This window comes from Pelophylax lessonae (assembly GCF_965119305.1).
Source record: "Pelophylax lessonae genome assembly, chromosome: 6".
In the NCBI taxonomy this organism is placed as follows: Eukaryota; Metazoa; Chordata; class Amphibia; order Anura; family Ranidae; genus Pelophylax; species Pelophylax lessonae.
This window is the reverse complement of record NC_138773.1, coordinates 7,857,295-7,870,362: the sequence shown is the minus strand read 5'-3', so window position 1 is coordinate 7,870,362 and position 13,068 is coordinate 7,857,295.

Genomic DNA, 13,068 nt, shown 5'->3' with positions numbered 1-13,068 from the left:
GGATCGACCAATGTATACATACAAGAAAACAACTTCAAAATTCTTTCAAGGTGGTACAAGACGCCGCTTAGACTGAATAAAATCTCCCCTTATCTATCTCCACTCCCACATATTTGGTGGTCTTGCCCCAGATTACAACCATTCTGGAAAGAAGTCCACCAAATCTCGAACAAAATATCCCCACTCTCTCTATATTTCACACCAGAACAGTTCCTACCTCACCATTCCAAGATCCCAAAAGCGAGATACTTTCAATTGCTGGCCATGCACCTTGTCAGTGCAGCTAAGCTTTGTAGATGGCAATCCCCGAAACCCCCCCGACCAATCAAAGACTGGTTCATACGTACCCAACGGATCGCAGAAATGGAAGATCTCATCCACCAAGCGAAAGATTCACCCTCCAAATTCAGGAACACATGGTCAGAATGGCATTTCCTCACGACAGCTGCATATAGAGACTACCAGACATGAAAGTGACTTAGCCGCCTGACAATTCGCGCTCCATTCAGTGCAATGGAACCGTTCTAATCAGAGCAACTCAAGTCGCTCCGACTACTTTGGGGGCGACTTGCATTGACTTCTATTAGAGAAGTCGTATGCAAGCCCCATCAAAGTTGCGCTGCACTGGACGGCTTCAGAGTTGGGCAACTTTGAAGCCGCCCCAGTGTAAACCCAGGCTAAGTGTGTACCCAACACTTTCCTCAACGTTTAATTTTGTCAATTATCTTAAAAACAATAGCTGTCTTTGATTCCCCACATAATGGCGCTAATAAAATACCATCACACCATCAGATGTAGTATATTCCTGTATGTTGTATCAAGGTTTATCCAGAGATAGAATATGTGAGCACATTGGGTCATCTGTTAAGTGTGTTTGTTTTTATTATGATAGTAGTAATAAGCTTTTTTTTTTTTTACGTTTTTTTTTTTATTATTACTGATCAGATTAACATAGTTACATAGTTTGTAAGGTTAAAAAAGACATCAGTCCATCCAGTTCAACCTATGATGTGTGCGTGTGTTTGCTGTTAACCGTTATACCCCTGTATGTTGTATATTGTATACCCCCTGTATGTTATACATTGTATACCCCTGTATGTTGTACATTGTATACCCCCTGTATGTTGTATATTGTATACCCCTGTATGTTGTACATTGTATACCCCTGTATGTTGTGCATTGTATACCCCTGTATGTTGTACATTGTATACCCCTGTATGTTGTGGTCTTTAAGGTGCCCATCTAATAGTTTTTTCAAACTATCGATGCTCTCTGCTGATACCACTGCTTGTGAAAGAGAATTCCACATCCCCACTGCTCTGACAGTGAAGAACCCCCTGCGTATTTTAAGGTTAAACCGCCTTTCCTCTAGTTTTAGTGAGTGGCCACGTGTCTTATTGTATTCCCTTTCTCTGAATAGTTTGTTCCTTATGCTAGGGTCACCAGTACAGTATTTGTACATTGATATCATATCCCCCCTCAATCGTCTCTTCTCCAGAGAGAATAAGTTCAGTGCTTGTAGTCTTTCCTCATAGCTGATGTCCTCCATTCCCCTAATTATTTTTGTTGCCCTTCTCTGGACTCTCTCCAGTTCCAGCACATCCTTCCTGAGGACCGGTGCCCAGAACTGGACAGCATACTCCAGATGTGGTCGGACCAGAGTCTTGTAGAGTGGGAGAATAATCTCTTTATTCCTGGAGTGAATCCCCTTTTTTATACATCCCAGTATTCTGTTGGCATTGCATGCCAATGCCAAGCCTGTTGTCTACCAGTACCCCCAGGTCCTTTTCCATATTAGATTAACCCAGAGGATTTCCCCCATAGTGAGTAGATTGCTTTTGTATTTCTGACGCCCAAGTGCATTACTTTACATTTCTCAACATTAAACCTCATCTGCCATGCAGTGGCCCACCCCGTTATTTTGTTCAGGTCCGCTTGTAAGGTTTCCACATCCTGCATAGAAGATATTGGCATGCTTAGTTTAGTATCATCCGCAAATACTGAGATTGTACTAGATATCCCCTCCTCTAGGTCGTTTATGAATAAATTAAACAGGATTGGCCGAAGGACAGAACCTTGGGGGACAAGGTTGTGAGGTTTCCACACCCAACCAATCTGAGTACTCCCCATTTTTCACCACCCTCTCCACTCTCCCTTGGAGCCAGTTCTCTATCCAGGTACTCACCTTATGGTCCATACCTACGTACCTTAGTTTGTACAGTAAGCGTTTGTGGGGAACGGTGTCAAATGCCTTTGCAAAGTCCAGATACACCACATCCACAGGCTTACCTTTATCCAGATACACCACATCCACAGGCCTTCCTTTGTCTAGATGGCAGCTCACTTCATCGTAGAAGGTTAATAGATTGGTCTGGCAAGAACAATTTTTCATGAATCCATGCTGATTACTACTAAGACCGTTTTCATTACTAAAGTCTTTTATGTGGTCCCTTAACATCCCCTCCAAAATATTGCAGACTATTGATGTTAGGCTGACCGGTTTATAGTTACCCGGGATATATCTCGGCCCTTTTTTGAATATTGGTACCACGTTGGCTTTTTTCCAATCAGCTGGCACCATACCCGTCTGTAAACTATCCTTAAAGATCAAGAATAATGGTCTGGCTATCACCTGGCTGAGCTCTTTAAGAACCCTCGGGTGCAAGCCATCCGGTCCCGGTGATTTATTTATGTTAAGCTTCTCTAGTTTAGTTCTAAGTTTATCCTCTGTTAGCCATGGCGGTACTTCCTGAGGTGTATTATTTAGTTTAGCATTACAAGCTGGGTTAGTGTAGCCCCCCAATTCTTTTGTGAAGACTGAAGAGAAGAAATTTTTTAACACTTAAAGAATTTCTTGGGTTTTTTTTACTCTCTTCCGCTATATGTCTCTCGTGTTCTATTTTAGCCACCTTGATTTTGTCTTTACATTTCTTATTACACTCTTTGTAATGCTTGAATGCTGCCAATGACCCCTTAGCCTTGTATTTTTTGAAGGCCTTTTCTTTAGTATTAATATGCATTTTTATGTTGGAGTTTAGCCATCCAGGGTTTACATTTGCTCTTTTAAATGTATTCCCCTTCGGAATGCACTGGCCAATCCCTTTGTTTAGTATGCTCTTGAAGCACTCCCATTTCTCCTCCGTGTTCTTTGTTCCCAGGGTTCTATCCAATTTGATATTTTCTAGCAAAAAGCGCAGTTTAGTGAAATTGACTCTTTTGAAATTCAGTGTCCTTATATTACCCTTGTGTTTCCTATTTCTATGATTAATACTGAAACTAATTAACCTATGGTCACTGTTTCTTAAGTTGCCCTGTATTTCAATATCCGTGAGCAGGTCTGTATTGTTGGTAATCATTAGGTCTAGTAATGCATTGTTTCTTGTCGGTGCATTCACCATCTGACCCATTAAATTGTCCTGCAAAACATTTAGGAACTGCCGAGCCTTGGCTGAGTGCGCGGTTCCTTCTGCCCAGTCTATATCTGGATAATTAAAGTCCCCCATTATAATGACATTTCCCATCCTTGCTGCCAATCCAATCTGTGAAAGGAGGTCCACCTCCCCCTCCTCCCTCTTGTTGGGGGGTCTATAGCATTCGCCCAATATTTCCCATAGTGCCTTCCCTTTGAAGTTCTACCCATAGGGATTCTACCTTGTCCATAACTCCATTATTAATGTCATCCCTCATATTTACCTGTACATTGTTCTTAATATACAGACATACCCCTCCCCCTTTTTTACCTTCTCTATCTCTGCAGTAAAGGGAATTAACCACTTGCCTGCGTCCGGCAACATTTTTTAATATTATTCACACTTTTTAAAATCAGCAATTTTTTACTAAAACATTACTTGCAACTCCATAAAAATGGTATGTTTTCTGAAATAAAAAGCCCGGAAGAATAAAATGATGGCAGTTGTCATTTTTACGTAATGCAGTTTTTGTATAAAAATACACAATTCAAAATAATTTTGAAACACAATATAATACCAAATATTTAGGAAAAATATACATAAAAAGATAATTGTGTAGTGTAAATACAGCTGTGGCCAAAGGTTTTGAGACTGACACAAATATTCCTTTTCACAAAGTCTGCTGCCTCAGTGTTTTCAGAGCTTTTTGTCAGATGTTACTATGGTAACAGTAAGTATAATTACAAGCATGTAATAAGTATTAAAGACTTTTATTAACAATTGCATTAAAGGAAGTGTAAAGTCAGAAGGTGAATTCTATGCATTAAGATAAAAAGCCTTCTGTGTTCAGCAGCCCCCCTCAGCCCCCCTAATTCTTACCTGAGCCCCATCTCTGTTCAGTGATATCAACAAGTCCCTCAGCCATCTGGAATTCTCCCTTCTCATTGGCTGAGACACAGTAGTGGTGTCATTTGCTCCCCCGGCTGTCAATCAAAGCCAGTTAGCTAATCAGGAGAGAGAAGGGGCGGGGCTGAACAGAGCTGCAGCTTGGCTCGGGTGCCCCCATAGCAAGCTGCTTGCTGTGGGGGTACTCAACAGGAGGGAGGGGCTAGGAGCAGTGAAGAGGGACCTGAGAAGAAGAGGATCTGGGCTGCCTGTGCAAAACCAACTGCACAGGGCAGGTAAGTATAACATGTTTGTTATTTAAAAAAAAAGGGGGACTTTACAATCACTTTAGGTTTATGCAAAGAGTCAATATGTGCAGTGTTGACCCTTCTTTTTTAAGACCTCTGCATGCAGTCAATCAACTTCTGGGCCACATCCTGACTGATGGCAGCCCATTCTTGCATAATCAATGCTTGGAGTTTGTTGTTTTTTTCAACTGCCTCTTGAGAATTGACCACAGGTTCTCAATGGGATTAAGGTCTGGGGAGTTTCCTGGAAATGGACCCAAAATTTCCATGTTTTGTTCCCCAAGCCACTTAGTTGTCACTTTTGCCTCATGGCAAGGTGCTCCATCATGCTGGAAAAGGCATTGTTCCTCACCAAGCTGTTCTTGGATGGTTGGGAGAAGTTGCTCTCGGAGGAAGTTTTTGTACCATTCTTTATTCATGGCTGTGTTCTTGGGCAAAATTGTGAGTGAGCCCCCTCCCTTGGCTGAGAAGGAACCCCACACATAAATGGTCTCAGGATTCTTTAATGTTGGCATGTCACAGGACTGATGGTAATTGTTATACCTGAAGGGTTTCACATGTACTGTTACTTTAAGGCTGGCTCCACCCAGGAGTGATGACAAGGGTCAAGGGGCAGAGTGGCCATCTTAGACACATGTAAGAGATGCATTGATATACCGAGCTGTCCTGTAATGCATGTTGGAGTGTACAGTGAGTACTGAATAAACAACCGTCGTTCCAGTTTAGAGTCCTGTGTCTCTCACAACACGGAGAATATAACAGTAATGATCACATTTTCTTCTCCGGACAATGTATTTTCTGGATGCCCCAAACAATCGCAAAGGGGATTCATCTGAGAAAATGTCTTTACCCCAGTCCTATGCAATCCAATCCCTGTACCTGCAGAATATCAGTCTGTCCATTATGTTTTTTCTGGAGAGAAGTGGCTTCTTTGCTGCCCTTCTTGACACCAGGCCATCCTCCAAACCTCTTCTCCTTACTTTTCATGCAGATGCACTCACACCTGCTTGAGCAAGCTCTGCACTGGTGGGGCCCCCTTCCCGCAGCTGAATCAACTATAGAAGATGGTCCTGGCGCTTGCTGGACTTTCTTGGGCATCCTGAAGCTTTCTTTACAAAAACTGAACCTCTATCCTTAAAGTTGTTGATGGTCCGATAAATGGTTGATTTAGGTGCAATCTTAGTAGTAGCAATATCCTTGCCTGTGAATCCCTTTTTATGCAAATCAATGATGACTGCACGTTTCCTTGCAGGTAACCATGGTTAACAGAGGAAGAACAATGATTTTAAAGTGGAGTTCCACCCTAAATTTATACTTACCTCTATCTTCTCGCTCCGGGTCACCTGAAAAACAAATGGATAATCGCATTTTTTTTTTTTTACTTACCTCGTATAGAAGAAAATATACTTACCTTACTTCCTTCTACCTCCTCTCGGCGGCCATGGCCCGTCGTCACTTCCTGGCTTTGCAATGATTCCTGGGAGCTGAACGTCATCGCTCCCAGGAATCATTGCGCCTGCACCGGCCCCGACGTCAGTTCCGGTGCAGGCGCCGTCATACTTTGCTAAACAGCTTCTGGGCATGCCCAGAAGCTGTGGAGGGATGACACGCGCGCACCAGAAGTGACGGCGGGGCTGGTGCAGTGCATCGTGGGACCGAAGAAGACGGAAGAAGACGCCGAAGGGGATCGCGCTGGCTTCAAGCTGCCCACACCTGAGATAGCAGCACTGGACAATACTTTTTCAAGGTAAGTATTTCTCCTAAAAGGTAAGTGTAACCCGGGACAGATCAGAGGCTAGCCATTGTGGAATGTACTAACCCTGACTGTCCCGGGGGTATTTTTATTAAAAAAATGTATTCCCAGGGTGGAACTCCGCTTTAAGCACCACCCTCCTTTTAAAGCTTCCAGGATTCCAGATTCTAACCCAATCAGCATGACAGAGTAATTTCCAGGCTTGTCCTCGTCAACACAAACTCCTTTGTTAACGAGAGAATCACTGACGTGTCAGCTGGTCCTTTTGTGGCAGGGCTGAATGTTTTTTTTTATGGGATTGCATTAAGTTAATTTTCATAGCAAAGAGGGACTTTTCAATTAATTGCAATTCATCTGATCAAATTGCCATCATAAAAACTGAGGCAGCAGACTTTGTGAAAATTAATATTTGTGTCATTCTCAAAACTTTTGCCCATGGCTGTAGATACCAAATAGATACAAAGCATACCAAGAATCAGAACTGGATGAGTCTACAAAATGGTGAAGGACTATGGTATGTACATTTTTTATTAAGTGATACTTTAAAAGCCTCACAAGTTACAGTATCAGTTTAGAGTTCACCATGAACAATAGCCATAGAATTATTGGCCTCGTTCTGACGTTTGCGGTGATACCTCACGTGTGTGGTGCAATTGTTGTTTACAACATGTGTGGGACTTACTTCTCTGAGTGTAGGGGCGAGCGGGGACCAAGCTGGTGTTAGTGATGTAGTCACTCATTGCTAGCATTTGGAGTGTAGTACAGATGTGATGATTTTGACTGTTGGGGGTCCTGTATCATAATGCAGCATGTGTATTTGTCATTTACCAGGTAGGTGCATATCTGCCTTGTTTGTGTTTTCATATTTTTGTGGTGCTCATGTGGTTGGTGCATTGCTGCACTTACTTCACTTCACCTCTTAGCCCTCCCTCATTCCATCTCATTGGAGGGGCCATGGCTCTAACGTCATAGGTGTGTCTGTAGGGTGTATCTGTATTCAGCCATTTCAAGCTAGGTTCTGAAGAAGAAGGCCAGTCTTTCAAAATGTGTCACCCTGAGGGATCTCATCCAGGACCTCCCACTCTAGGTTTTCTATTGTCACACCAAGCTGGTGGCACCTGGCTAGGCTTCTTACCATGGAAATCTCTACCTAAGGTTCTTTAGTGCAAGATGCATGCCTGGCCAATACTTTGGGAGAATACATTTATATATCCCAGAGTTTGGTACAATATGGTGATAGCCAGGTGTAGCAGTACTTGATGATGATGATGACGGGATTTAACAGGAAAAATACCTCAAAAGCGGTTCTACAACTCCTGTCAAAGTTGAACTGAGTTCTTCTTTGACATTTTATTATCACTGGCATCTTTTCCTGTCTGTGTCTGAAGGGGAGGGAGGAGGATTTTTTGGAGCATAGTCAGTAAGGCTGCTAAAGAAGAATATTGTAACTTGCTTTCTGAATATGTCCAAAAATCGGGATAAAATGAGTAATCCTGCGAGCTACTATGTCAGAATCAGTAAGCTATGCTGCTTTCACTAATCATTCCCCTTTCGGTAAGTGTAAATAATGAAATAATGAGATATATGAGTGCTACGCAAATGAGATATACAGTATCTCACAAAAGTAAGTACACCCCTCACATTTTTGTAAATATTTTGTTCTATCTTTTCATGTGACAACACTGAAGCCCCGTTCACATTGGGGCGACGCTACTTCCCGGGGCGACCTCTTGAGTCGCGGCGCGCTGCTCGCACCGCGACCTCGGAGCGGCCGGCACAGACTTCATAACATTGAAGTCTATGCAGGTCGCTCCGGGTCGCCCCAAAAAAGCTCCGGACCCTTTTTCTAAGTCGGAGCGACTTGTGTCGCTCCTATTAGAACGGATCCATAGCTTCTCTATGGAAGGCGACCTGTCAGGCGACCAGGTCACCTGACAGTTCGCCCCAGTGTGAACGGGGGCTTCAGAAATGACACTTTGCTACAATGTAAAGTAGTGAGTGTACAGCTTGTATAACAGTGTAAATTTGCTGTTCCCTCAAAATAACTCAACACACATCCATTAATGTCTAAACCGCTGGCAACAAAAGTGAGTACACCCCTAAGTGAAAATGTCTAAATTGGGCCCAAAGTGTCAATATTTTGTGTGTCCACCATTATTTTCCAGCACTGCCTTAACCGTCTCAGACATGGAGTTCACCAGAGCTTCACAGGTTGCCACTGGAGTCCTCTTCCACTCCTCCATGATGACATCACGGAGCTGGTGGATGTTAGAAACCTTGCGCTCCTCCACCTCACCTTGTGAGATACTGTATATATACATACATATATATGTATACTGTAAACTTTACTATTTTGCAGCACCATATATTTATTATATCTAGTAGTGAGTATAGAGCTTGTATAACAGTGTAAATTTACTGTCCCCTCATAATAACTCAACACCCCTCGGCCTAGTGAGCCAGTGTTGTGGCTGAACCCAGAGATCCAGAAGCTGATTGTGGAGGTGAAGGCAGAGCAACTCTGGAAAAACAGTGTCCGTGAGTACAGGGGAGCTTGCCAACGGGTCTGCCCAGGAAGGGGAACCACTCCAGTGGCTAGAGTCAGCGGATGGGTGTTATCACACAGGCAGTGAGAGAAAAGGGGGTGCCAAGTTGTTGACCCTGAAGAAAATATTCAAATGGGAACGGTCAATGGCAGGGTGAAGCAGCGGCCTTGCCGCATTCTACCGTCAGTTGTCCTCAGAATTGTGCAGAGTTACTAGCTGGAGTATCCCACTCATCCCTTCTCCCATCCCAGTTCTAAATAAAACACAAAAACCAAATCCCCTGGGCTTATTATTGTCTCAGCCAAGAACTTTTAATGCCGTGTATCTGCTGTCAGTTGCTAATGGTAACCCAGGGGAACCCAAGATGTGTAATTCTCAGCAGCTCGCTAGGGGGCAGTGCTACATGTTCAATAAACATTATGGAAAAAAAAAATATATATATAAATATATATATATATATTTATATATATACACACAGTATATTGGAATTGAAACCATTCCTCAAACTTTCAAATGCGTTTTATTACTCACATCCTTTTAGCAGTTAGATTTACTATTGTGAGGCATCGGAAAACTGCTGAGACCTCTCTGTTCATGTGTGCAGAGAGTGATCATAATAGTGTAAACTCATAGTATTCCCCGCGTGCATATATTGCGGCAGGGCGACCCTCAAGCGCAAAGTCACATACCTGTACGTGATTCCTTACTTCGGCTCTGGGGCACGTGCGTTCGCCGCCGGAGCCCTGTTCCCGCTGTGATTGGACACAGCGGGAGCTGATCAGCAGGAAACTCAGAAATCGTTCGTAGAGAGGCAGAGCAGTGGTCTGCCTATGTTAACAAGGCAGATCTCCGTTCTGCTAGAAGGGAATACAGAGATCTTCTGTTTCTGCTAAGCAGTTAAACAATCCCCCACACAGTAATGCTGGCCATACACGTATAGATTTGCATTTGGAAATTCTCATTTTAAGAAAAATTGTTTGATTTACTAGTGGTGGGGTTTCTCGTTAGTGGGGTCAAATTGATGTCCGTTTTCGACTGCAGTGATGGTAATATTCAAAGGGGCTGATTCACAGATTGCACTTCTTACAGAAATCTTTTTGGACTTGTTTGCACATTTGCACTCTGGAGTGCTTCTTCTTCTTTTTTGTCAGCACTTCAGGACTTATTGCTTCACTTGCACTTTATTCAATCCGAGACGGAGTCTCTGTAGTATTGTTGCACTTTACTAGGTGTTCACTGTTTGAATTGCACATTATTTACTTGTACAGTATTTATTATTTATTTTCATAATTATTTATTATATGTTATGTCATCATATGTTTAATTTCCTTGATAACGTCAGATGCTGAAGGAAAAGCTATAAGAGAAAGGGAAAGGGTAGGAAGAGAGAAGATAGAAAGTTCAGAAAGGAAGAGAAAGGGGTAGGGTAGGGTAGAAATTTGGTCCCATGGGCCGGATCCACCAATCCAAGAAGATGCTAATATAAATCAGACGATTGAGTTCCTGTGCTTAAAAGGTAACCTTTTGGTAGGATGCCCAAGGTTCTCAGACCTTTTCAAATTTATCTCTGGAGTCTTCAAGATACTATACATTTTTTCTTGAGTCATCATCCAAGATATCTTCGAACGTATGTTAGCTTCTAGCAGGAGGAAATTTCTCTTGGTATGCACTGCTTGGCGCCATTGGATTACTTGCTATGAAAACAAATTTGGTTCAGTGACGTGACACAGCCCTCATGAAAGTTATGAATGATATATATATACCTTTATCTCTTTATCTGTATTATTGGAGTATAAACATTTTTTTTTCTATGTGCCTTCCTTTCATATATTAAATGCAATGTATGTGTAGAGTTGGATTTTTTTCATTGTGCTTCCTTGTTTTGTTAACTAATTTATTAAAAATACATTGAAACAAACATGCATGCAGTTAAGAGGTATATGGTAGGAGTAGACAAGGCTTTCCACTGAGGCAATGTAGAAGAGGAACAGGTCCTGGGAAAAGGTGGGTCAGATGTAGTGACATTTCATTATATTGGTGGTATAGAGTAGGGATCGACCGATTATCGGCAAAGCCGATATATCGAGGGCCGATATGCACTTTCATCGATATATCGGAATTGGCCCCTGAGGTTACCGATATTGCCGGTATTTGGGGAAATTGCTGTACCGGAGTGATGGCTGCAGCTTGAGGCATCACCCCGGTATCGGTGTTCATAGCCGACGATCGGCTGTCTTGTAATGACAACCGATGCGGTTGAGAAGTCCGGCTGTCATTACAAGGAGCAGGAGGGGAGGCCCCCCCCTTCCCACCACCCTCCGTGGCTTGCCCAGGTCTCCTTTCCCACCGGGAGACCCGGGCAACCAGCCTGAACGGCCACCGAAGAGAAGACCCGATTAAAGTCGCATTCGGATCTGATCGGGTCTCTATGTAAAAACCCGGAAGTGATGTCATGACTAGAGATGGCCTTGCAGTTCGCCCGGCGGTCGGTTCGCGGCGAATTTTGCTTGTTTGCTACCCGCCAAATTTTCGGACACATGGCGTTGTTTACATTGGGGAGAACTTTGACCCGTGACACAGCCGTCAGGTGGAACGGGACAGCCAATTGAAACATTCCAGCACATGGACAGTCCCCCTATCCTATAAATAGACCCGATCTGGCGGTCATTTCACATTCCGCTTTCTGCCAGTGTAGGGAGAGGTCTGCTGTGCTCGTCAGGGAGAGTTTGCCAGACACAAATAGCGCTGTGAAGATCCACAAAAGTCCTTTCCAGGGCTGGTATTTCGGTATAGGTCTACTAGTATCTTTTGAGCTTAGGGAGAGGTATCCTGTGGTTGCTTTAGGGGCAGTTAGAGATCGGCTGCAGTCACAAATCGCTCTGTCAATGTCCACAAATGTCCTTTTCAGGGCTGGTATTTCGGTATAGGTCTACTAGTATCTTTTGAGCTTAGAGAGAGGTATCCTGTGGTAGCTTTAGGGGCAGTTAGAGATCAGCTGCAGTCACACAGAAATCGCTTTGTCAATGTCCACAAAAGTTATTTAAAATGCTCCAATGTCATTTTAGGGTCTATTACAGTCTCTTTACTATAGGGCCAGGTATCCTGTGGTTGCTTTAGGGGCAGTTAGAGATCGGCTGCAGTCACACACAAATCACTCTGTTAATGTCCAAAAAAGTCATATAAATGGCTGCAAATTTTTTGGTATTGCTGTGCAGTGCACTAAAAAGGGGGGGGGGGGGTAATCCACAGTATAATATACTTTGTAGAAAGCATATTATAGTGGATTAGTACTATTATTGTGCTCTCTGCAGCATTGTGACAGGTGTGGTGGTGAGACTGAGCGTTTCAGCAGCAACACTACACACAGTGACAAAATGTATTATAACTGGTGTGATAGACCAATTGCCCCCCCCCCCCTCCCCCAATGCCACAGATTGAAGTGGTGTGTTATCTTCTGAGTATACTTTCAAAAGTGTATTTGTGTCATGCAACAATATTGCCTAGTTTGCTGAGTGAAGTCTGGTACACACAGTGCCAAACTCACTGGCCAATTCTTTGAACTGGTGTGCTACACCAATGCCACATATTGAAGTGGGGTGTTATTTAACAGTATAATTTTCTAAGAGTGTATTTTAGTCCTGCAAAAATTTGGCCTCTCGCTGTGTAAACAGTGCTACACACAGTGACAACAGTTACTGGCCAATTAGTTGTAGAACTGGTGTAATAAACCTGTGCCCCCTCCCCCCTGCCCCCCCCCAATGCCACATATTGAATTGAGTTGTTATTTAACAGTATACTTTTCTAAGATTGTATTTTAGTCCTGCAAACATTTGGCCTCTTTTGCTGAGTTAACTCTGCTACACACAGTGACAACAGTTACTGGCCAACTATTTGTAGAACTGGCGGACTGACGGACCAGCAGATAGGGAGGAGAGGCAGGCAGAACTTGAATTGCAGAAGATGTTGAAAGCAGACTGCAAATGTATCAGGAGCGAGCCATCATCCATGTACAGTCACATCTGGTGTTCCCAGGACGCCGGCACATGGCTCCGCAGTGTGGGCTTTTATTAATGTGTCCGTTGCTGACATCAGTGTTGCCATCTGCAGCCTTTGCAGTCAACGCATAAGTCACGGTAAGCCCAACACTCACCTAGGGACAACCGCCT